Raw genomic sequence first — 25363 nt, forward strand, 5'->3', positions numbered from 1 at the left:
ATTTTCAAAATATCAACTTTTCATGATTTTTGCTTATCGGGTGATTAAAGAAATTAATGATTGAATTTATGCATTGACAAACGTGATTAAAGAAACGTGTCAACTAATAAGAAACTGATGAAATAGCTTATTTGAGTAAAATTGAGAGGTTATTATATACATCCGGGTGTACCGTACACCCATAAGTATTTGTTCTCATTTTGATGATTGTTTTTCATTTATCATCAAATGAAGAGCAAAAACTAACTTTAGTTTAGTTAGGATTAAAATTGTTTATAACAAATTCTAAGCTTATTTGACCCACATTAATTTATTCATTATTAAACAAGCTAATTAAAAGTTTTTGGTGGAAAGTTTATTGGAAAAATTGATTCTAATACTCCCACGTTTGGCCGGTTCGCTGTTAATAATTCCACCTTTTGATTATTATCAAATAATCCCACTTTTATGGGCGATTTTCTTCTATTGGTCCCCAAATTGTTGGTAACCGGTTTTGATAGGTGAATAATCTACGTGTCAATTTGTGATTGGTTGAATTTTTTAAAAAAAAAACCTCAACCACCCTAACCCCCATGCAACCCTATCCCTTCACACCCCCTCCACCCTTCGGCAGCCCCCATCTCCACCCCCACCACCACCATAATCTTCCCCTCTCCACGACCCACCTAATGACAACGCCCTCTCACCCCGATATCTACCACGAAACACTAAACACATACAGCCCCGAAAACCACCCATCCCCTATCCCACATCGAAAACCACACCTCTCCCCTTCCCCAGTGTCGAACAATGCTAAAAAATACCCAACATTCTCCAAAACCAACAATTCAATCTCTTTTATCATCAAATTAAGGACCCAACTTAGATACAAAAATGATAACATGTAAATTGATATGAAGAAATTGAATAATTTAGAATCAAATTCAATTAACACAAATAAATAAGGTAAAAATTAAACTTGAGATAAGTCACTAGATTGTTGCATCAAAATTGCCGGCAACCGCAAGGAGAGAAAAAGGTCGGCAGTCGAGAAAAGAGGGGTTGGGTTTATGATTTCATGGTGGATTTCGGGGAGGGGGTCGTTGTCGTTGAGTGGGTCATGGAGAGGGAAAGATTCTGGTGGTGGTGACCAGTGAGGGTGGGGGTAGGGGCTGCCGGAGGGTGGAGGAGATGGGAAGGATGACTGCGGAAGTTGGGATGGGGGTGGCGTGAAGTTTGGGTGGCAGGGTATGTCTTTTTTTTTTTTTTTTTTTTGAATTTTTAAAATTTTTTTTGACCAATCACGTAATAACACATGTCACTTAAATTAAAAAAAAAAAATTACCCATTGTATAGCTAACTAGTCATAAGGAACCATTAGAAGAGAATCTTATATAAAGGGGGGATTATTAGATAATAATTAAATGATGGGATTATTAACAGTGAACTAGTCAAAGGTGGTATTATTAGAATCAATTTTTCCAAGTTTATTTTGAGAGTTTGTTCCACTAAATAAGCTCTTTATTTACAAAAAAAAAAAAAAAAAAAAAAAAACTCATTTTTTATTAACTTATTCAATATTTAAAGGTGAAATAACACTTATACCACCCATTTATGTTACTCTTTATTCAAAGTGAACTCCCATTTTTTGTTGGGTATTTTTATTTCCCAAAAATACCCTTCTTTGCAATTAGTAGGGAAAAAAACAGTTATTTTTTCTTAATCATCAAATTCTTTTTTTTTTTTTTTAAAAAAAATAGAGAAATAAAAGCTTTAATAAATAAGGAAAAAAAAAAACTGCTTCCACGTTCCTCTGTTCTTTCAACTGCTGTAGGGAATATTTCAAATATCAATTTTGGGCCTCACTATGATCATGCATTTAAGCATGGTGACGTCCAAAGGAAAGGAAGCTAGAGCAAAAGAGTCGCCAACAAGTTTTTGGAACTTGTAAACCCGTCCACAAGTGTGAAGGTTACACCCTATTCACGATCACATAGATCGCTAACTCCATTGTGGTCCTGAACTAGGACTGGATATTCGGGGATGATGGTACAAATCCAACCTAAAAGAGATTGAACCCCCCCTAAATAGGCCTCTACTTTGTTCTTCTCATATTCATGTGCGATTTCTAATTAACATACGATCAATATATTAGTCCTAAACCTGTTTAATGTATGTTGGTTGATTATTAATGCACAAATAAATCTATTATTAGTGCACACTTGAATTAAAATCATATTAGCCTAAATCAGATTATCTTATTAAGCGTGATTTCATGTACAAATTTCCTTTAAACCTGCAAGAGAGGGTGTGATCAAGCAATAACAACGATAATATCAAGCAACATAATAATATTGATATCACAAATCATCATCATCATAACTATCTCATCAAAGAATAATATTATTAGCAAGATCCTATGCATGATACTAACAAGATTAATAAAAAATTCTAGCATGTCACTAAACAATTAAAATCAAAGCTTTATCTTAACATGATACTAGAAATCAATAAGACATCCTAACATGATACTAGGAATCAATAAAATAATCTAAGCATGATTCGTAAAGAAATAGAGCAATTGGATTACTCACTTTGACGCCTTATACCTCTTTCTATTAAAACAATACACACGTTAGTAACTTCAATAAAGATTAAACCAAACAATTGAAATAATATTAATTGAAATATGGATTTGGGACCAAACCTTCATAACTATCAAGCTTTCACGTCGAGGTCTAAGGCAACTTCGAGCTTGGTTAAGTGTATTGGAGTCTCGTGAAGGACGTATGGTGTATGTGTTTACGAAAAGGTTTTGAAAAAGGCTTAGAAAATCAAGAAAGAGAGAGAGAAAAAAATATAAACTTTAGCTTATAGAGAGAAAGAGAAGATTGATGATGATTGCGGATGATTAAAACGGGGAAAATTGCCCCTATTTATAGAGAAAACGACAGAAAAATGTCAGAAAACGAGTTGAAATCCGACTCAGAGTAAAATAGGTTTTATCACGGCGTGATAGATTCCGTACGATAAGAATTCTTACGGAATCCGACTTCCAATTAAATTGAGTTAGCCGAAATCCGTACTTATCTTTATTAAACCAGATTTAAAACCTTTTAAAAACACTTGTTCTATCCGATGTAGAATTCTTAATCATTATCTTTTCAAAATAAATAATAATAATTAATCCTAATGTCTTTAGAACTCAAACCAACCTTCTAGATAATTCTTGAAAATTAAGATAAATCCTAATGACTATAGCAATGTAATTAAAATTAATGGACCCTCCACATGATCATTGGGTCCACATATAAAGCTCGATTTTAGGCCCATATTTTGGCCATAACTTCCTCGTTATAACTTAAAATTGGACTTATAATATATCATCGGAAAGCTATTTTCAAGCCCCATCCAACTACACAATTATTAGACCTAGATTATGGACCAAACTAGACTGGATTGGACGTTTTTTCATAAATAGGATACGAAATGAATGATTTTGAAAATATGAAATGAATTATTTTACTTAAACATTTTAGAAAAGGGGAATTTCACGAGACTCTTCAACATTTCACCTTACCCAATAACCAATAACGTGAAAAGTACTCATCACCGGGTTTGGTTTTTGGGGAATCACAATCAGGTGTTTAAAGAAGACTCGACTTTGAATACGTTTGGAGAAACATAAGTTTCGAAAACAAAAGTCAAAGTAGTCAATAGGGACGGAGAATGATTCAGAACGTTCTACTATCCTAAATCATTCTTTCAAACGCTAATACCTGCAAACTAGCATTAGTTATACAAATAAAGAGTTAGAAACGAGTATCTTGCACTGTCGATACATGCCTCTGGGTTAACATTTTTTGCTGCATTTGTTTGATAACCTCCACAGTACCTCGTGAACGCCACCTGAAGGTAATATTACCTCGCTATCTTCATTTGCTGTAACAATTTTCCACGCCCTAGGGAACATCGTCGAAGGTGACTGTACCTCGCCATCTTCAGTTTTATGGCAGTACCTCGCCACTGCAGTACCTCGCCGCTGTAGACAATCTCTTTTGTACTTCGGGACATCGTCGAAGACAGTTGTATGTCACCATCTCCAAAATCTCGTCTTTACCTTGACTCGACCAATTGATTGACAATTTTCACACCTTAGTGAAAGCCGTCGAAGACCTCGATACCTTGTGATCCTCAGCTTTGCTGATGCTTCATTATGTTGAATGTGTGCTCTTCTAGTATTTCGGGGACTTAACCAGTATTTCGGTGCAATTTGCTTCGCCAATACCTTGGCGCTTTTTAGATGTAACAAGCTGCTATTTTGGCGCTTGTGCTTTGCTTGTGAACCAATACTTAGGTGCTTATGCTTTGTAATGAGCCAACATTTAGGCGCTTAAGTCCACGAGATGATCGTCGTCAGGTCGATCATCAATCGAGATCGTAATCGAGCTGACTACTAATCATGTCATTTTGCTTTTAGGGGCTAAATGGCATACCAAAGAGCCCTAATGCTGAAGAGAGTCCACCTAATCTGTCTATGGGCCCTACAAAGTCTATCACTGGAGGAAGAACAGTCAACGCGTGTTGCCACGTGTTATAGCGACAATTCAGGCGTATCGCATCGCGATAGCTTTATCGCGTCACAATAATTTTATCGTGCCGCGATAAAATCATGTTTTTCCGGATTTAAATCCTTTCTCCTTCCTCATTTCGTTCGTTTGCCATTTTTTTCTCGTTTTCTCCGATTCTTCAAATCACTCGTTCTCCTTCGTTTCCCACCAAATTCGCTCAAATTTATTGCAAATCAAAGCTCTTCTTCTCTAGTTTGCCGATCTATGTAAGTTTTGCTCTAACTCTTCTTACTTTGGAAGATTTTCGTGCGTTTTTGTTTGTGGTTTTTCGAAAATTCGAACATGTTCTTGCTTAATTCTTCATGTTTTTTTGAATTTCTTGCCATGAAATTGCTTGTTGTAGACACCTAAAAATGTCTCCCCAAAACCAAAACCGATGATGAACAACCTTTCATCGCCATTATTGGTCGGGTTGAGTATTTAATCTTGGAGTGCTTAAATCCATATTTAATCCCAATACATTTTATATACAAACCCAATTCCTATCCCATTTCCCCAAACCATACTTATTTTCCTCTTTTCGTGCCTTTAAACCCAAAATAATTCATTTCGTGTTCCTTAAAATCATTCATTTCGTGTCCTTTTTATAAAAACGTTTAGACCAGTTTATTTTGGTCCATAATCTGGGTCCAATGATTGAATATTTGGATGGATTTTGAAATGAGATTTCCAACGATATATTATAAGCCCAAATCCGAGTTATAACGAATAAGTTATGGCCAAAATACTAAACTGAGCCCAAACCGAACCTAAGCCCACCTTACCTACGACCCAATGATCATGTGGAGGTTCCAAAGTCTTTATCCTATTCCTAAACCAATTAGGATTAATTGGAAGCTTCTTAAGTTTCTAAAAGATCTTAATTATCCTTCATGAGAAGATAAGATTAAAGAGTTTGAAATTGAATGAAACTCCTGTTTTTGAAAGTCCTAATTCTATTCGAATTAAAAGACGTTCAAACATAGTAAGATATGATTTTTGTGCCTCATAGTTTTTATCTAAATCTCAGATGGTTGTATATCCGTTGAAATTATCTTTTCAATGATATATTATAATATTAATTCTGAGCTATAACGAAAAAGATATAAAAGAAATATGAAACTCTATCCAAAACTGACACTGTCCCACTATTTCAGCCATATCTTTTATTATACAAACTATTTTAATCTGATTTTAATTGGGTTAGAAATTATACTTCAAGAGCTTTCTAAAGACATATTATTTATCTTATTCCGATTTCTGGATCAAAAGATATGATAAAAACAAAAACCGCAAAAACTGCTGCCTATCGCAAGAGTTTTATTCCGATTCGAATTCGGATTTTATCTTAATTCTCTGACCCTTCTTTTTTCTTTACAAATAGAAGTCATATCACCCCTTTTTCAATCATCAACAAGTTTGATCACAAAATCATTCTCTTCTCCCTCTGTAGCCTAAACACTAGCCTCCCTATTCTTACATAATTCTTCCTCTAAGCATTCCAAGGAGTCCATACAATACCCGAAGTTCTATACTTAAACCAAGGCGTGAAAGGTATAATTAACTAAGGGTTTGGACCAAATCAACTCTACTTTTATTTAATTTAATTTCAATTTGATTTATATATTTATTGAAGTTACTAACAGTTTATTCATGATGTAGCAATTCAAGAAAACGCGGAAAGTGAGTAATTAATCACTTAATTACTCTTATTTTTATTCTTGTTGCTAGTATTATGATTAGGTTTATTATAATTTTATTTGACTAACAATTTATTGTTGAATTGCTTCCAATATTAATGTTGATTTTTACTATATTTGTTAATCACTATATTGCATGTTTCAAGGGAATATGTAATCGAAAATCACGCCTAATAAGATAATTTGGACGACCGATTTAGTTTCCTTATTAATCTTGTTATTAATTAAAGTGATCACTAATATTTTAGAATTATGTGTTGCACTAATATTCAACCAATTTAGCCTAATAGTTTGGAGCAAATTGAATCTTTGTTTGCATACCTTTGAGATCGCAGGAATCACTTTTCACTATAAGAATCGAGTAGAGGCCAATACGGGTGAATGTGACTCCATGACTCACTTTGTAATATCATCCTCGATCCTCCTTTCGTGGTTCCGAACCATATGGAGTTAGTAATCTCATGGATTATGAATGGGTTGTAACCTTCACGGGTCAATCGTTGTTGCCTATCGTTGTCCCTTTATCGTGGTTGCCTTTTATGATCCATGAACGGTTTACAAGTTCCTTAAAAACTTGTTGGCGGCTCCCTACTTTCCTTGTCCCTAATCGTTGTCCCTAATCATTGTCCCTAATCGTATATGTCAATTCCCACTTCCTATGAGTGTCAAGCATATTCACAACATGCTAACGTAGGCACACTTCAAACGACGCCTACACTTGTATATGTTTGTATATTGCTTTGTGAGCATTTTGAAACTTGTTTGGCTTGATTTGGTGAAGAAACGAGCAATTCACCATTGTTGCATACTGCATGTTCGTGAGTACAATGTGACTTGTTCTTCATGATTTTGTTTGCTATTTGTGCTTAATTTGTTGCAATATTTGTCATAGAATTGTAAGAAATTGTTTTTTTTTTGCTCAAAAATCTTGTTATTGTGCAACCAAAACCATGCTCTGTTTTGGTACTACATACTCTGTTTTTGGACGAACATAGTATCATGCGGCTAGGTGAACTTTAGACACTACAGAACCTTTAATTTATTGTTTCCATGTGTTTACAATAATTAGTATGGCTCAACGTCAAGGTTCTGGCTCATGTTCTTGTTCTTCTCACCGAGAGGACGAGCCTGCTGACGACGGCGAGGATGCTTGCAGTAGCGGCGGTGGAGGACTTTTTAGATAAATAGTATCCCGTGTTTGATTCTAAAAAATGTGCCTTGAGACAAAGCTGATAGAGAAATCAAAATATATGTTCCTAAATAATTAAAAATAGTTAAGCAATTACTCCCCAGTTCCCACACCTATTTTTCAAGAGAGCAAGTTTTTCAGGACCAGTGCAGCATTTATATGAATGAACTTCAGCCTGATGCCGTGGCAGGAGCAGGATCAGTCAAATCGTCCACTTACCTAACACAGTTACAGTATCTTGCCATTTTGTAACTTTAATGCAAATGCAACACAATAGTCAAGAGCATATACAGAAGCACCTTTAGAAACAAGTTCAGAGCTCTAAGACATAAGTTGACAGCTTAGGATCAACAATTCCTATAATAGATTTTGGCCAATACTATACAACTATTTTGAAACTATTGAGCAGTAAACTACCATAAATAGGTTCTCTGGTAACAAGCGAGACAAGTTTGAAACTGAATGAGGCATAACACCCAAACAAGTACAAAGCACAAGCCAACAGGAAAAACAAGTCAACAATACAGTGATAATACGGATTCAAACCAACAAGTAAAGCACACAAAATGACACCCATACAAGTACAAAACATAAACCAACACGAAACCAAATCAACAATATGGCTATGTACGGACCCAAACCACCAAGTAAAGCACACAAAATGACTCCCAAACAAGCACTAAACACCCAACCAACAAGAAGATCAAATCGACAATACGGTCATGTACGGACCCAAACCACCAAGTAAAGCACGCAAATTGACAGGACATCGTATCCATTACATGTCATACATACGCAAAATTAATGTCAGACATTATTAGAAGGTTCACATAGCCATGGCAGGAGGGGCAGCCGCCCCAAGCCTAGGAAGAAAAGCCTCATTTCCACATTTTTCCATCCTAACATCAAAAGGGTTCACGGTTAAAGTGGTTAATAGTATTGGGGTTCAATGAGGGGTGCTAAACCATCGAGCCGAGCCCGAATAGGAGCAGGTTCTGGGCTCGGCAGGCTCAGCTTAAGCTCGAAGCTCGACGAGCCTCAAAAACCCAAGCTTGTATCAGGTTCTAATAATCACAAAATGACTCAAAAATGCAACACATTTAGTAACCAAAATGGACAGAATTATCAAATTTGGAAAAAAAATCATATAAAATTATTCAAGCTGTAAAATGCATATACCAAAACTCCAGCAACAAAAATGGTTCGTATCTTTCTATAAGTTCAGTAATCAAAATCAATAGTTCAATAATCCAACTTAGAAAGTTAGAAGAACCCTTAAACGAATGAGTTTACTGATAAACAATATTAATGGAAGAAATTAAGGTCGGTGAAACTAAGCCCTACATTGTTGAATTGAACTAAGCCCTAAAAAAAAAAAAAAAAAAAAAAAAAAAAAAAAAAAAATCTTACCTCAGCTTGAAGCTGCTTCAATGGAGAAGTCAGAGAAAGCTTTAATAGAGGAGAGAGAGAGTGGTGCAGCGTAAAAATGAAAAACTCGTGAGAGGTTAAAAAGTGAAATAAGGTGGCAAAGTCGTACGGGAGCACTGTAATATTTTGGGGTAAAATCGGAAGAAAATGCGGGTTTCTCGAGCTTAGAAACATTGTGGTTGTGTTTGGTAAATAGTAACTCCGTTTTGTAAGTTGGCACGTTTTGTATCTAGCACTATTTATATATTTTTTTACTGTATTTTGTACTTTATATGTAATGAAAATTATTTTTTTGGTACAAATACGTAATGAAAAATACAATAATGTAGGATCTTGTTAGATTCGTCACGATATATATTTTCAAAATATCAACTTTTCATGATTTTTGCTTATCGGGTGATTAAAGAAATTAATGATTGAATTTATGCATTGACAAACGTGATTAAAGAAACGTGTCAACTAATAAGAAACTGATGAAATAGCTTATTTGAGTAAAATTGAGAGGTTATTATATACATCCGGGTGTACCGTACACCCATAAGTATTTGTTCTCATTTTGATGATTGTTTTTCATTTATCATCAAATGAAGAGCAAAAACTAACTTTAGTTTAGTTAGGATTAAAATTGTTTATAACAAATTCTAAGCTTATTTGACCCACATTAATTTATTCATTATTAAACAAGCTAATTAAAAGTTTTTGGTGGAAAGTTTATTGGAAAAATTGATTCTAATACTCCCACGTTTGGCCGGTTCGCTGTTAATAATTCCACCTTTTGATTATTATCAAATAATCCCACTTTTATGGGCGATTTTCTTCTATTGGTCCCCAAATTGTTGGTAACCGGTTTTGATAGGTGAATAATCTACGTGTCAATTTGTGATTGGTTGAATTTTTTAAAAAAAAAAACCTCAACCACCCTAACCCCCATGCAACCCTATCCCTTCACACCCCCTCCACCCTTCGGCAGCCCCCATCTCCACCCCCACCACCACCATAATCTTCCCCTCTCCACGACCCACCTAATGACAACGCCCTCTCACCCCGATATCTACCACGAAACACTAAACACATACAGCCCCGAAAACCACCCATCCCCTATCCCACATCGAAAACCACACCTCTCCCCTTCCCCAGTGTCGAACAATGCTAAAAAATACCCAACATTCTCCAAAACCAACAATTCAATCTCTTTTATCATCAAATTAAGGACCCAACTTAGATACAAAAATGATAACATGTAAATTGATATGAAGAAATTGAATAATTTAGAATCAAATTCAATTAACACAAATAAATAAGGTAAAAATTAAACTTGAGATAAGTCACTAGATTGTTGCATCAAAATTGCCGGCAACCGCAAGGAGAGAAAAAGGTCGGCAGTCGAGAAAAGAGGGGTTGGGTTTATGATTTCATGGTGGATTTCGGGGAGGGGGTCGTTGTCGTTGAGTGGGTCATGGAGAGGGAAAGATTCTGGTGGTGGTGACCAGTGAGGGTGGGGGTAGGGGCTGCCGGAGGGTGGAGGAGATGGGAAGGATGACTGCGGAAGTTGGGATGGGGGTGGCGTGAAGTTTGGGTGGCAGGGTATGTCTTTTTTTTTTTTTTTTTTTTGAATTTTTAAAATTTTTTTTGACCAATCACGTAATAACACATGTCACTTAAATTAAAAAAAAAAAATTACCCATTGTATAGCTAACTAGTCATAAGGAACCATTAGAAGAGAATCTTATATAAAGGGGGGATTATTAGATAATAATTAAATGATGGGATTATTAACAGTGAACTAGTCAAAGGTGGTATTATTAGAATCAATTTTTCCAAGTTTATTTTGAGAGTTTGTTCCACTAAATAAGCTCTTTATTTACAAAAAAAAAAAAAAAAAAAAAAAAACTCATTTTTTATTAACTTATTCAATATTTAAAGGTGAAATAACACTTATACCACCCATTTATGTTACTCTTTATTCAAAGTGAACTCCCATTTTTTGTTGGGTATTTTTATTTCCCAAAAATACCCTTCTTTGCAATTAGTAGGGAAAAAAACAGTTATTTTTTCTTAATCATCAAATTCTTTTTTTTTTTTTTTAAAAAAAATAGAGAAATAAAAGCTTTAATAAATAAGGAAAAAAAAAAACTGCTTCCACGTTCCTCTGTTCTTTCAACTGCTGTAGGGAATATTTCAAATATCAATTTTGGGCCTCACTATGATCATGCATTTAAGCATGGTGACGTCCAAAGGAAAGGAAGCTAGAGCAAAAGAGTCGCCAACAAGTTTTTGGAACTTGTAAACCCGTCCACAAGTGTGAAGGTTACACCCTATTCACGATCACATAGATCGCTAACTCCATTGTGGTCCTGAACTAGGACTGGATATTCGGGGATGATGGTACAAATCCAACCTAAAAGAGATTGAACCCCCCCTAAATAGGCCTCTACTTTGTTCTTCTCATATTCATGTGCGATTTCTAATTAACATACGATCAATATATTAGTCCTAAACCTGTTTAATGTATGTTGGTTGATTATTAATGCACAAATAAATCTATTATTAGTGCACACTTGAATTAAAATCATATTAGCCTAAATCAGATTATCTTATTAAGCGTGATTTCATGTACAAATTTCCTTTAAACCTGCAAGAGAGGGTGTGATCAAGCAATAACAACGATAATATCAAGCAACATAATAATATTGATATCACAAATCATCATCATCATAACTATCTCATCAAAGAATAATATTATTAGCAAGATCCTATGCATGATACTAACAAGATTAATAAAAAATTCTAGCATGTCACTAAACAATTAAAATCAAAGCTTTATCTTAACATGATACTAGAAATCAATAAGACATCCTAACATGATACTAGGAATCAATAAAATAATCTAAGCATGATTCGTAAAGAAATAGAGCAATTGGATTACTCACTTTGACGCCTTATACCTCTTTCTATTAAAACAATACACACGTTAGTAACTTCAATAAAGATTAAACCAAACAATTGAAATAATATTAATTGAAATATGGATTTGGGACCAAACCTTCATAACTATCAAGCTTTCACGTCGAGGTCTAAGGCAACTTCGAGCTTGGTTAAGTGTATTGGAGTCTCGTGAAGGACGTATGGTGTATGTGTTTACGAAAAGGTTTTGAAAAAGGCTTAGAAAATCAAGAAAGAGAGAGAGAAAAAAATATAAACTTTAGCTTATAGAGAGAAAGAGAAGATTGATGATGATTGCGGATGATTAAAACGGGGAAAATTGCCCCTATTTATAGAGAAAACGACAGAAAAATGTCAGAAAACGAGTTGAAATCCGACTCAGAGTAAAATAGGTTTTATCACGGCGTGATAGATTCCGTACGATAAGAATTCTTACGGAATCCGACTTCCAATTAAATTGAGTTAGCCGAAATCCGTACTTATCTTTATTAAACCAGATTTAAAACCTTTTAAAAACACTTGTTCTATCCGATGTAGAATTCTTAATCATTATCTTTTCAAAATAAATAATAATAATTAATCCTAATGTCTTTAGAACTCAAACCAACCTTCTAGATAATTCTTGAAAATTAAGATAAATCCTAATGACTATAGCAATGTAATTAAAATTAATGGACCCTCCACATGATCATTGGGTCCACATATAAAGCTCGATTTTAGGCCCATATTTTGGCCATAACTTCCTCGTTATAACTCAAAATTGGACTTATAATATATCATCGGAAAGCTATTTTCAAGCCCCATCCAACTACACAATTATTAGACCTAGATTATGGACCAAACTAGACTGGATTGGACGTTTTTTCATAAATAGGATACGAAATGAATGATTTTGAAAATACGAAATGAATTATTTTACTTAAACATTTTAGAAAAGGGGAATTTCACGAGACTCTTCAACATTTCACCTTACCCAATAACCAATAACGTGAAAAGTACTCATCACCGGGTTTGGTTTTTGGGGAATCACAATCAGGTGTTTAAAGAAGACTCGACTTTGAATACGTTTGGAGAAACATAAGTTTCGAAAACAAAAGTCAAAGTAGTCAATAGGGACGGAGAATGATTCAGAACGTTCTACTATCCTAAATCATTCTTTCAAACGCTAATACCTGCAAACTAGCATTAGTTATACAAATAAAGAGTTAGAAACGAGTATCTTGCACTGTCGATACATGCCTCTGGGTTAACATTTTTTGCTGCATTTGTTTGATAACCTCCACAGTACCTCGTGAACGCCACCTGAAGGTAATATTACCTCGCTATCTTCATTTGCTGTAACAATTTTCCACGCCCTAGGGAACATCGTCGAAGGTGACTGTACCTCGCCATCTTCAGTTTTATGGCAGTACCTCGCCACTGCAGTACCTCGCCGCTGTAGACAATCTCTTTTGTACTTCGGGACATCGTCGAAGACAGTTGTATGTCACCATCTCCAAAATCTCGTCTTTACCTTGACTCGACCAATTGATTGACAATTTTCACACCTTAGTGAAAGCCGTCGAAGACCTCGATACCTTGTGATCCTCAGCTTTGCTGATGCTTCATTATGTTGAATGTGTGCTCTTCTAGTATTTCGGGGACTTAACCAGTATTTCGGTGCAATTTGCTTCGCCAATACCTTGGCGCTTTTTAGATGTAACAAGCTGCTATTTTGGCGCTTGTGCTTTGCTTGTGAACCAATACTTAGGTGCTTATGCTTTGTAATGAGCCAACATTTAGGCGCTTAAGTCCACGAGATGATCGTCGTCAGGTCGATCATCAATCGAGATCGTAATCGAGCTGACTACTAATCATGTCATTTTGCTTTTAGGGGCTAAATGGCATACCAAAGAGCCCTAATGCTGAAGAGAGTCCACCTAATCTGTCTATGGGCCCTACAAAGTCTATCACTGGAGGAAGAACAGTCAACGCGTGTTGCCACGTGTTATAGCGACAATTCAGGCGTATCGCATCGCGATAGCTTTATCGCGTCACAATAATTTTATCGTGCCGCGATAAAATCATGTTTTTCCGGATTTAAATCCTTTCTCCTTCCTCATTTCGTTCGTTTGCCATTTTTTTCTCGTTTTCTCCGATTCTTCAAATCACTCGTTCTCCTTCGTTTCCCACCAAATTCGCTCAAATTTATTGCAAATCAAAGCTCTTCTTCTCTAGTTTGCCGATCTATGTAAGTTTTGCTCTAACTCTTCTTACTTTGGAAGATTTTCGTGCGTTTTTGTTTGTGGTTTTTCGAAAATTCGAACATGTTCTTGCTTAATTCTTCATGTTTTTTTGAATTTCTTGCCATGAAATTGCTTGTTGTAGACACCTAAAAATGTCTCCCCAAAACCAAAACCGATGATGAACAACCTTTCATCGCCATTATTGGTCGGGTTGAGTATTTAATCTTGGAGTGCTTAAATCCATATTTAATCCCAATACATTTTATATACAAACCCAATTCCTATCCCATTTCCCCAAACCATACTTATTTTCCTCTTTTCGTGCCTTTAAACCCAAAATAATTCATTTCGTGTTCCTTAAAATCATTCATTTCGTGTCCTTTTTATAAAAACGTTTAGACCAGTTTATTTTGGTCCATAATCTGGGTCCAATGATTGAATATTTGGATGGATTTTGAAATGAGATTTCCAACGATATATTATAAGCCCAAATCCGAGTTATAACGAATAAGTTATGGCCAAAATACTAAACTGAGCCCAAACCGAACCTAAGCCCACCTTACCTACGACCCAATGATCATGTGGAGGTTCCAAAGTCTTTATCCTATTCCTAAACCAATTAGGATTAATTGGAAGCTTCTTAAGTTTCTAAAAGATCTTAATTATCCTTCATGAGAAGATAAGATTAAAGAGTTTGAAATTGAATGAAACTCCTGTTTTTGAAAGTCCTAATTCTATTCGAATTAAAAGACGTTCAAACATAGTAAGATATGATTTTTGTGCCTCATAGTTTTTATCTAAATCTCAGATGGTTGTATATCCGTTGAAATTATCTTTTCAATGATATATTATAATATTAATTCTGAGCTATAACGAAAAAGATATAAAAGAAATATGAAACTCTATCCAAAACTGACACTGTCCCACTATTTCAGCCATATCTTTTATTATACAAACTATTTTAATCTGATTTTAATTGGGTTAGAAATTATACTTCAAGAGCTTTCTAAAGACATATTATTTATCTTATTCCGATTTCTGGATCAAAAGATATGATAAAAACAAAAACCGCAAAAACTGCTGCCTATCGCAAGAGTTTTATTCCGATTCGAATTCGGATTTTATCTTAATTCTCTGACCCTTCTTTTTTCTTTACAAATAGAAGTCATATCACCCCTTTTTCAATCATCAACAAGTTTGATCACAAAATCATTCTCTTCTCCCTCTGTAGCCTAAACACTAGCCTCCCTATTCTTACATAATTCTTCCTCTAAGCATTCCAAGGAGTCCATACAATACCCGAAGTTCTATACTTAAACCAAGGCGTGAAAGGTATAATTAACTAAGGGTTTGGACCAAATCAACTCTACTTTTATTTAATTTAATTTCAATTTGATTTATATATTTATTGAAGTTACTAACAGTTTATTCATGATGTAGCAATTCAAGAAAACGCGGAAAGTGAGTAATTAATCACTTAATTACTCTTATTTTTATTCTTGTTGCTAGTATTATGATTAGGTTTATTATAATTTTATTTGACTAACAATTTATTGTTGAATTGCTTCCAATATTAATGTTGATTTTTACTATATTTGTTAATCACTATATTGCATGTTTCAAGGGAATATGTAATCGAAAATCACGCCTAATAAGATAATTTGGACGACCGATTTAGTTTCCTTATTAATCTTGTTATTAATTAAAGTGATCACTAATATTTTAGAATTATGTGTTGCACTAATATTCAACCAATTTAGCCTAATAGTTTGGAGCAAATTGAATCTTTGTTTGCATACCTTTGAGATCGCAGGAATCACTTTTCACTATAAGAATCGAGTAGAGGCCAATACGGGTGAATGTGACTCCATGACTCACTTTGTAATATCATCCTCGATCCTCCTTTCGTGGTTCCGAACCATATGGAGTTAGTAATCTCATGGATTATGAATGGGTTGTAACCTTCACGGGTCAATCGTTGTTGCCTATCGTTGTCCCTTTATCGTGGTTGCCTTTTATGATCCATGAACGGTTTACAAGTTCCTTAAAAACTTGTTGGCGGCTCCCTACTTTCCTTGTCCCTAATCGTTGTCCCTAATCATTGTCCCTAATCGTATATGTCAATTCCCACTTCCTATGAGTGTCAAGCATATTCACAACATGCTAACGTAGGCACACTTCAAACGACGCCTACACTTGTATATGTTTGTATATTGCTTTGTGAGCATTTTGAAACTTGTTTGGCTTGATTTGGTGAAGAAACGAGCAATTCACCATTGTTGCATACTGCATGTTCGTGAGTACAATGTGACTTGTTCTTCATGATTTTGTTTGCTATTTGTGCTTAATTTGTTGCAATATTTGTCATAGAATTGTAAGAAATTGTTTTTTTTTTGCTCAAAAATCTTGTTATTGTGCAACCAAAACCATGCTCTGTTTTGGTACTACATACTCTGTTTTTGGACGAACATAGTATCATGCGGCTAGGTGAACTTTAGACACTACAGAACCTTTAATTTATTGTTTCCATGTGTTTACAATAATTAGTATGGCTCAACGTCAAGGTTCTGGCTCATGTTCTTGTTCTTCTCACCGAGAGGACGAGCCTGCTGACGACGGCGAGGATGCTTGCAGTAGCCGCGGTGGAGGACTTTCTGAGTGGGATGGGTAGTCCCTGTTTTTCCAGCCCATCTACCACATTTCCCAGCGTGTTCGGCTAGGGATTGCTGACGAGCGAGTTCGTTGCCATAGCTCAGGCAACAACGACATTAGGAGGCTCTACGAACATTACTTTCTGGAGAATGCAGAGCTGAACACACTTTAGGAGTCTTGTGGCTTGACTCCCCTCCTCCGAGCCGCGCTGGCTGTTCACTCTAGGCAGTACAGTCGGTACATTGTTCGTGGGTTAGTAGAAATCTATTGGGACACCACTAACACTTTTCACTTTCCGTGGGGTGAGATGAATATCACCCCTCTAGACTTCACTATCATCACTAGACTAGAGTTCCGGTCGGCCGTGTTTCCAGTCAACAAGGACCTTCCCCTTTCTTCTGCTGAGGTCTATCTGCCAGTCCCTACTATTTCTCCTTTGAGAAGCCCCCAACAGTTCTTAATCGCTGGATTTCATATTTGCAGGCTAGAGAGGAAGCTACGGAGTTTGTCTCTCCTCGTATGTCCTTTACCTACCAAGGGACATACTGATCGATTAAGGAGATGGTCCCTCCGGCTCCTTAGGAGTGGCGTCTGATCTCGAGGTTGATCCCTCGACGTTAGAACTGGGTGGTCATCTTTTTGTATTTAACAGCACATATGTATTTTGGCTATCTCTAACTTTATTACTTTTGCAGTTTTCACGTGAGGTGGTGACACAAATGGCGGCAACTATGACGCCTTTCGGTATCAGCTAGTGAGGCTGAGCCACTGAGCATCGTGCCGTTGTGCTGGGACGTTCCGCCGGTATGCTTCTTGACTCATATTACTTTTTGTTTATCCTCCCTTTTTATGTCTGACTTTGCTTACTTTTTTTGTTTTATCCTACTCCTCAGACACGCACCCGCTCGAGGATAGAGGGCTCGAGGGAGAGAGTTTGGTCGAGGCGTCGCCGCACCTCAGTTGAGTCCCAAGACGGGCGAGAGGCTTCGATCCCCACCATGGTGTTATAGGATTCTAGCTCTTCTTCTGATGGAGCGGTGAGGCCACTAGGTCAGGGTAGTCCGGTGTTGGCTCCCTTCGGGACTCCTAGTTTTCACGGGATTGGCGGAACGTATGAGGTTGGCTCATCGTTACGGCAGCCACAGTAGCAGGAGCAGCAGGGTGAGGCCGCATGGGTCGGTCTGACTCTCTCTATTTCGACGGTTGGCGGTGCTGATTCTAGTCAAGGATTGACTCTACGGACCTTGCATTTTTATGATACTTTCGGTATTCGTCCTCCGGCACCATAACTTTGTACCTGTGTTTATTTATTTTTCTGACTTTGTAGGACTTTCTTTTATTAATTGTGAATTTTATTGAATCTTATTACTTATTAGACCTGTTGTGTATACACTAAACTTATTATGTACATTTTAGTCTTTGCGTTTTATTTTTACATTTTATTTATGTGCATGTGAGTGAGATTTGTGACAAATTTGCGCGAAAATTTCTGTCATTTTTATTATCATTGGAGGGTATCCGACTCGCTCCCCCAAAATAAAAAATGAAAAAAAATAAATTGGAGTTTAAAAAACTAAGTTTAAAATTAATTAAACTTTTTTGAAAAAAATAAACTCCAAAAACTAAGTTTAAAATAGGAAAAGTTAAGTTGGATAAGGCTTGGAAAAATAAAAATCCGGAAAAAATCAAAGTACAAATCCGAGTCGAAGTCAAATCAATGCGTTCAGCACCACGAGTTTCCCAACGCCGACGCTAAGGTCTATCGCGGCGCGATGGTTTTGAATTTTCCGAGTTTGAATAGAACTCGGCTTTTGTGTCGATTTGCTTTATAAAAAGCCCCCAAATACATCGTTTTCAGCATAATCCAAGCAAATAGCAATCTAAATCTTTAATTCCCAATCAAATAGTTATGGCTAGGAATTTTTGTGACACGACCCGTGAGTGGTGCCGAACTTTGACCGCTAAGGAAAGAAAAGAGCTTGACTTTTTCCATATGGGGGGGTTTATTTGGCATTAAAGGGGTAGATTTTGACATTGATTTCATCCATACTGCCTTAGAATATAGGGATTCCAATATTCATTGTTTTAGATTTGGTAATGACGAGATTAGCCCTTTGTCAGAAGAATTTGGGGCCATTCTTGGTTTTCCTTCTTTAAATCTTTCGGTAATTCCCACGATTTGTGAATATTACTACAAAGATTTTAGCAATTTTTTAACCTTAAAGACAATTATTTGAAAACCATAGTCGATGTTAGCGAAGTTGATCTTAAAAAGTTTATATCTTTTTATTTTAATAGACCAAAGTCAGAATCTTTCCATGTTTACAAGAGGATAGCATTCCTCTTTAGCATGTTTAGCCAATCTCTTCTCACTAGTGGTGGCATGCACGTGGGGCAAGCTATTTTAGCATCTGTTATGGAACAAATTGATGCCGGGAGAAATCTGATGCTATTAATTGTTGGAGAAATAATGCTTAGCTTGGATGAATTAAAGAAGGATCCCAAAGCTCCACTTCGAGGATCTCCAATTTTATTACAAGTAGAAAATTAATACTTTTAATTACAGAAATTAAAAATACAATTGTGTAGAGTAATAAAAGTTTTATTTCATTCATGCAGGCTTGGCTAATGGAAAGACTTGAATTAATAAGTCCTCCTGACAATATTGAAAAATACACTCCCTACTACCTTGTAAGAAGAAAGAAACACTTTTCTTTGAAGATGGGACGCCTAGAGTGGATTAGAATCTTCGAAACTCGAGACTTTTCCATTAAATGGGTCATCTCTTAGTGAAGATTGAGAAGATGGTTGGAGTCAATACCCAACCTTCTTGCCGTATTCCAAGTTTATCAAAGTTAACCTTTTATTACCCTTCTAGGGTGAAAAGGCAATATGGCCTTGCTCAAACCATCTCTTCTAGAGATCTTCAATTCATAGACCTTATGAATACCCTATGTCGTAGAATGTTGAGCGATTTGATGGCTATTGGAGTGCTAGACCTTTGTGGGAATTTGTCTCCCATAGAGTTCCTCCTCCATTGTCTAGAGAAGTGAAGCAGTGGTTATTTAGTAGATCTCAAAAGGATAAGAACAAAATTCGAAGCATAAGTACAAAAAAGGCAAGTGTTAAAGACCGCTTAGGTGATAAGAAAATTCCTCCTAAAGAGCCTGGGTTCAAGAGTTGAATTAAAGACTCCTGTTATGCCTAAGAAAAAGAGTGTTGTGGAGAAAAGGAAAGCTGACCCTAAGAAGGCTTGGGTTGAGAAGAAAGTTGGTGTATTTGCTAAAGGAGAAACTATTTCTTCTAAGGTAGTGGTTAGATCATCGAAGGGGTCCCTACTAGTAAAGGAGATAGATGATGAAGAAGAAGCGGACAAGAATTGGAAAAGGGCTAGGAAAGAGAAGACAGATTAGAGCATTGCTTTACTTTTAATTTATTAGACAAGTTTTAATTTTAACTCAATTTTATTTTTTAGCCTTTCTATATTCCATCAATAATGTAATTTTTATTAAATCAACTTTTATTTTTTAAATATCTTTTTTAAAAAGCAATGAAAACAACTTGAGTAATTTTGAAAATAATTCGAGTACGAAAGTCGAAAATCTCCGAAATAAACCGAAACATGCACTGCTCGATAAAATCATCACGGCGCCGAAGATTTGGATCCAATACGGCGCGATAATCCTATCGCGGTGCGATGAGCTTGTCGTGGCGCGATATTAGTATATTACTATCACAGCGCGTTGGAGCCCTTTTTGATGCGATGCTGATGCCAAGTTGACGTGCTGTTGTAAAAATGCGAGATTTGCAAAATTAAAGTGGTCGCACCCCGTGAAGGGCTGCATACGTATCCTTGCTAAGGAATCAGGCCAAACGTAGCTTTCTTGAGTATAAAACTCAATTAAATCATGGGTAGAACTTTTTGAGTTGGTTAAGATTCGTCATGTTTGAGAATTCGTTTTCGTCCATATCGGTTAAATTAGTTTTGCAACACCTCCTAATAGGATAGTTTTGACGATTTATGGTCCGGACCAATTAGGCCTAAACTTGCCTCTTGGGTCTAGAACATTTTTCCTAAGTGCTTTTAACACCAAGTATCGTACTTTGATGTTTCTTGTCTTGACCTTCTTATTAAAGTGTCTAGCCATGCAACTTTGATAGCATTGAGTATTATGTAGAGCTTCTAGTCATTTCTCATCGAGTAGAATTAGCTCTTCGTATCTCACCCTTGTCCATTCAACCTCGTCAAGTTTACTTTCCAATGCAATGAGCAAGGAAGGTATTTCCTAGACTAAGGAGAACGACGTATTTCCTGTGGACGAGCGAATTGACGTGCGATAACCCCAAAGAGAGAAATGGAGTTTGTTAGGACAATCCTTGTAGTTTTTCGTCATCTTTTCGATGATGGTCTCTAAGTTCTTATGAGCTGCTTCTACTGCACCATTTGCTTGAGGCCTATAAGGGAAAGAATGATGACGCCGCCTATAAGGGGAAGAATGATGACGCTGAATCCCGTACTTTTGAAGTAGCTTTTCACATTCTGCTTGAAAGTGAGTTCAATTGTCCCTTATCATCTCATGTGGGACTCCATATCGACAAATGATGTTTCTTTCGATAAAGAGTGCTACATGTTTTGTAGTGAGTTTCGCATATGAGGCTGTTCGACCCATTTGGTGAAGTAGTCTATTGCAACGAGGATGTATTCATGGCCCCTTGTCCCAGGAGGAGTGATTTTTCCAATGATATCTATTCCCCAAGTTAAGAATGGCCATTGAGATGTGTAGGTGTAGAGAAGAGATGGCGGAACTGTTGTGGTTTGGTGAGTCTGACTCATCGCGGAAACAAACCCAAAAACAAGACCGCACTCACAATAAATAAAACCATAAAAATAATTAACTTAATGACAAGATTAAGATAATAATTATACCTTTGACGCGTGCTTCGCCCGACCTTAAGGGGCTCTTACTTCGAAAGCTAGCCTCGAAATTACGACGACCTCCATCGGAAGTTCACCCACAACTCGAACACCGACAAGGGTCCAATGCCTTGAAGTTAGCAAGGCCCAACCTAAACCTGACTAATTGAGTTTAAAGGTTTTCACAATGGTGATGCCTTTTTCAACTCTTGAGTTCAAAGGTTTCATAAATAGTGATGCTTTTTCCAACTCTTACTCAAGTGAACAATCCCAAGCCATCCCTTGGCTATTTATAAGGAAAGCTTCCTTGTGAGTTCCACTCATCTTTCAATGTGGGACTTTTCATAAAAAAGATCCTACATGGAAAGATTGAAGAATTCAATCCTTAGTTAAATAAACCAAGGAACAAGTAACAAGTGTCACATGGTTAGGTGAGGACCACTTTCTCACTTGGTCCCCAAGGCAACTCACATGCATTGTGAGCTAACCACGTGTCACCCAAACTTGAGCCCCAAGTTGGGTTCGGTTGCGCCACTTCCTTTTGGCCCGTGTCCATGACCCGTCACCCGGGTCCACGGCCCCTTTTTGCCACATGTCGCTGCCACCGTGGCGCGCTGCCAACGTGGCACGCTGCCACATGGCGGATGCCACTTGGTGCTGCCACGTGTACTGCTGCCATGTGCGCTGCCACTTGGCACGCTCCTATTTGGCGCGCTTCCCTAGCCTTTCGCGTGGCTAGGGTTTTACTTGTTACTTGAAGCATTTTCCCGTCTCGCCAAATCCTAAATTTTGGCTCGACATTTGAGATTTGATTCCGACGCTCCAAGCTCGAATTTCCGACATTTAAATATTAATTACTCGGTCGACTCATTAATTACTTCTGAATTAATTTGTCGCTTCGGCTCGTTAGTTGCTTGGGTGTGACCCGAAGGGTTCAGTCAAGATTAAGCTGTAATATTAATTATACATTAATATTACTGATCGGAAGCGGCCTCCACCCAGGCATTCCGATCACTTGACCTCATTGAATAATTAGCTTTCTAATAATTCCGAACCCCCTATCGGAATAATACACTTGTTCGAAGGACACCATTCCTTTCAATTTCCCACTTGTCCTTCCGGACAAGTGTGCTTTTAGTGTATAGCCCTTTTCCTATGTCTATTAATGCCTCTTCCTGAACTATAAGGTAAGATTTATTTGTCATACTTATTACGTCCAGAAGTGTTTCTTGATTCCGAGTCCGACTGTCAATAAACAGATGATTTCTAAAATCCATCCGAGCACGGCCATGCATTTTACAGTCTCGCTCTACGAGAGGCCTTGTAAACAACAAAGACATCTTCCCTATTATTAATAGGGGGACATTTCCAGTCTTGTAATATAGCTTCTCTTACTGAGAGGCCCTAGCCGCCCGAGTGTTGCCGTTATAATCCCCTATTACATCAGACGTTTGACAATCATCAAGGCGGACTAGTACTCAAATAAGAAAGCTCACAATACTCATGGTCGAGGAAAAAGGTTCTGATAGTAATAATGAGAAGTATACTTATGACGATTTTCAAACCTCTTAAAGTATTCTCATAGGTCGATCCAATACAGTTCTAAACCAAAACCTGTGCCAATGATTTATGACGATCATGTCCTTGTAGCACAAGAAACGGTGCTATAAATCAAACTACACACTAATCTCAAATGGTCATTAATCATCCATCGTTTAAATGACCTCAATTAGGGATAATTTTCGATTATAATATTCAATGTTCACTTAATAGGTGTTTCCTTACCAAGACTGGTCTTGATACCCTATTTTGAATATTATCAAAATAGAATGGACTCAATATTTAATTCTAAACCACAATTAAATAGCAAACGGAGTGATAAAAATTGCATGAAATTTTAAATTACTCCAAAACCTGAATGGTTCATCTTATGATAAATGGTTTTTCCAAATGTTTTAAGAGTATCACTCTTTATAAAACATCTATAGAAATCACACCCATATCTAATATGCTTGATTTCTTTCATGCAATTGTGAATGTCGTCGTTCACTTATTGCATAGGTTTAGTTATAATTACTTTGCTAATCTTAGCATCTTCATTACTGATCACTTTTATAATAAGATGATAAAATTTGAGAGTACCATAGATTATATGTGATTTAGGATTTATTGTCCAAGTGATGGCTCTCACTCATTTTCATGATTGAGATCTTCAAGTTGACAACCTACAATCATTAACGTTCAACAACGAACTTTCCATAGAACACCTTCTTTATTATCCCTATTAAGGCAACAATATTCTCAACATATATTTTAGTAGACTTCCTAATGATGCTTTGCTTGGGTTTCACTCCAAACGACTTACGATGATTTGGGATACCCTAATCACTTGTGATCATGGAAATTTACTTTAAATTCCCGCACATTACACATGGATGCACATCCATGTTACCATTCTGAAGCCACGACTCATTGTTAGCTCGTGCTCATAAACGGCTTCCTCGTTAAGGATCTAATCCTTGTTAAGGTTTGTGCTTGCAACATCAATTCTAAAATTGTATTTGTTCCTACAAGTCAAGAACTCATCCTGTTACTTATCCAAGTACTTTGGATGTTCTTGGCCATAATCTAACGATTTATTACATAGATTCAGGTTGATTGGTACTACATACGTACTTCACATGCTCTAAGCATGTAAGTCGTGCGACGATTCCATATCATAGCGTATATGATGGATTAAGTTGCAGAGTAATTCTCAATCTTATTCCATCCGTGTGACACTTTAGCTCATTCAGTTTCACTAAGTTTTGCTAAAATGTTTGCTGTGTGATATGGTTGAAAGTCTCTACTAGAGTCTTTCTTGTTTGACTTAGTATTTATCCTAGCTCACACTTAGTTCAAACATTTACTTAGTTTTATACATACGGGTCGAAAGTCTTTCAAAGTCCTTCAATTCATGTTTAACACGTTAAATTCCCTTACACGTTTAAAAAATTTATTAAGTCTATACAATAGATCTTAATACCAATATGTACTAAGTATCGTCTTTTTCTTGGTCCATTGTCGAAAATACTTTTAAATCTAAGTATTAAGAATTTGATAGTTAATTTACAACAGAGTTCGTAGACTTCTTATTAGACCTTACAGATTGACTCTTGCTCCCACTAAACTTCTTATTCATAAGAATTTCTATGTTTCTTCATAAGTCAATCCTTTTATCAACTTTATGAGAAAACACGTTCCAATTCCTTTATGCAATGCTTCCTTCAATCCCATAATGGATTTCTTGAGCTTGCTTTCAAATCTAGCATTATTTAGATTTTTAAAACCCTTAGACTATTTTATAGTCACTTCCAAAATTCTATTTTAGGAAGGCGGTTTTGGTATCTATTTTGCCATATTTCATATGTGCAATTTTGCTAGAATAACCACGAAAAGACCTTGAGCATTCCGATTGGTGAGTAGGTTTTTATTAAAATCAATTATGTGAATTTAATTATATCCTTTTCAACCAATCTAGCAATGTATGCATGTACATTTCCACATTTGTTAGTTTTCTCCTTGAAAACTTATTTGCAATCGATGGGTCTTTCACCCTTCATGCAAATCAATCAAGTTTTAAACATGATTTTCAAACATGGAGTCTGTTTCGGATCTTATGGCCTCTAACCATTATTTGGAATTTGGATTTGTCATAGCTATCTTACAAGGCATTATTCCCT

Source organism: Chenopodium album, chromosome 12, assembly GCF_948465745.1.
Source record: "Chenopodium album chromosome 12, dcCheAlbu1.1, whole genome shotgun sequence".
NCBI classification, from domain to species: domain Eukaryota; kingdom Viridiplantae; phylum Streptophyta; class Magnoliopsida; order Caryophyllales; family Amaranthaceae; genus Chenopodium; species Chenopodium album.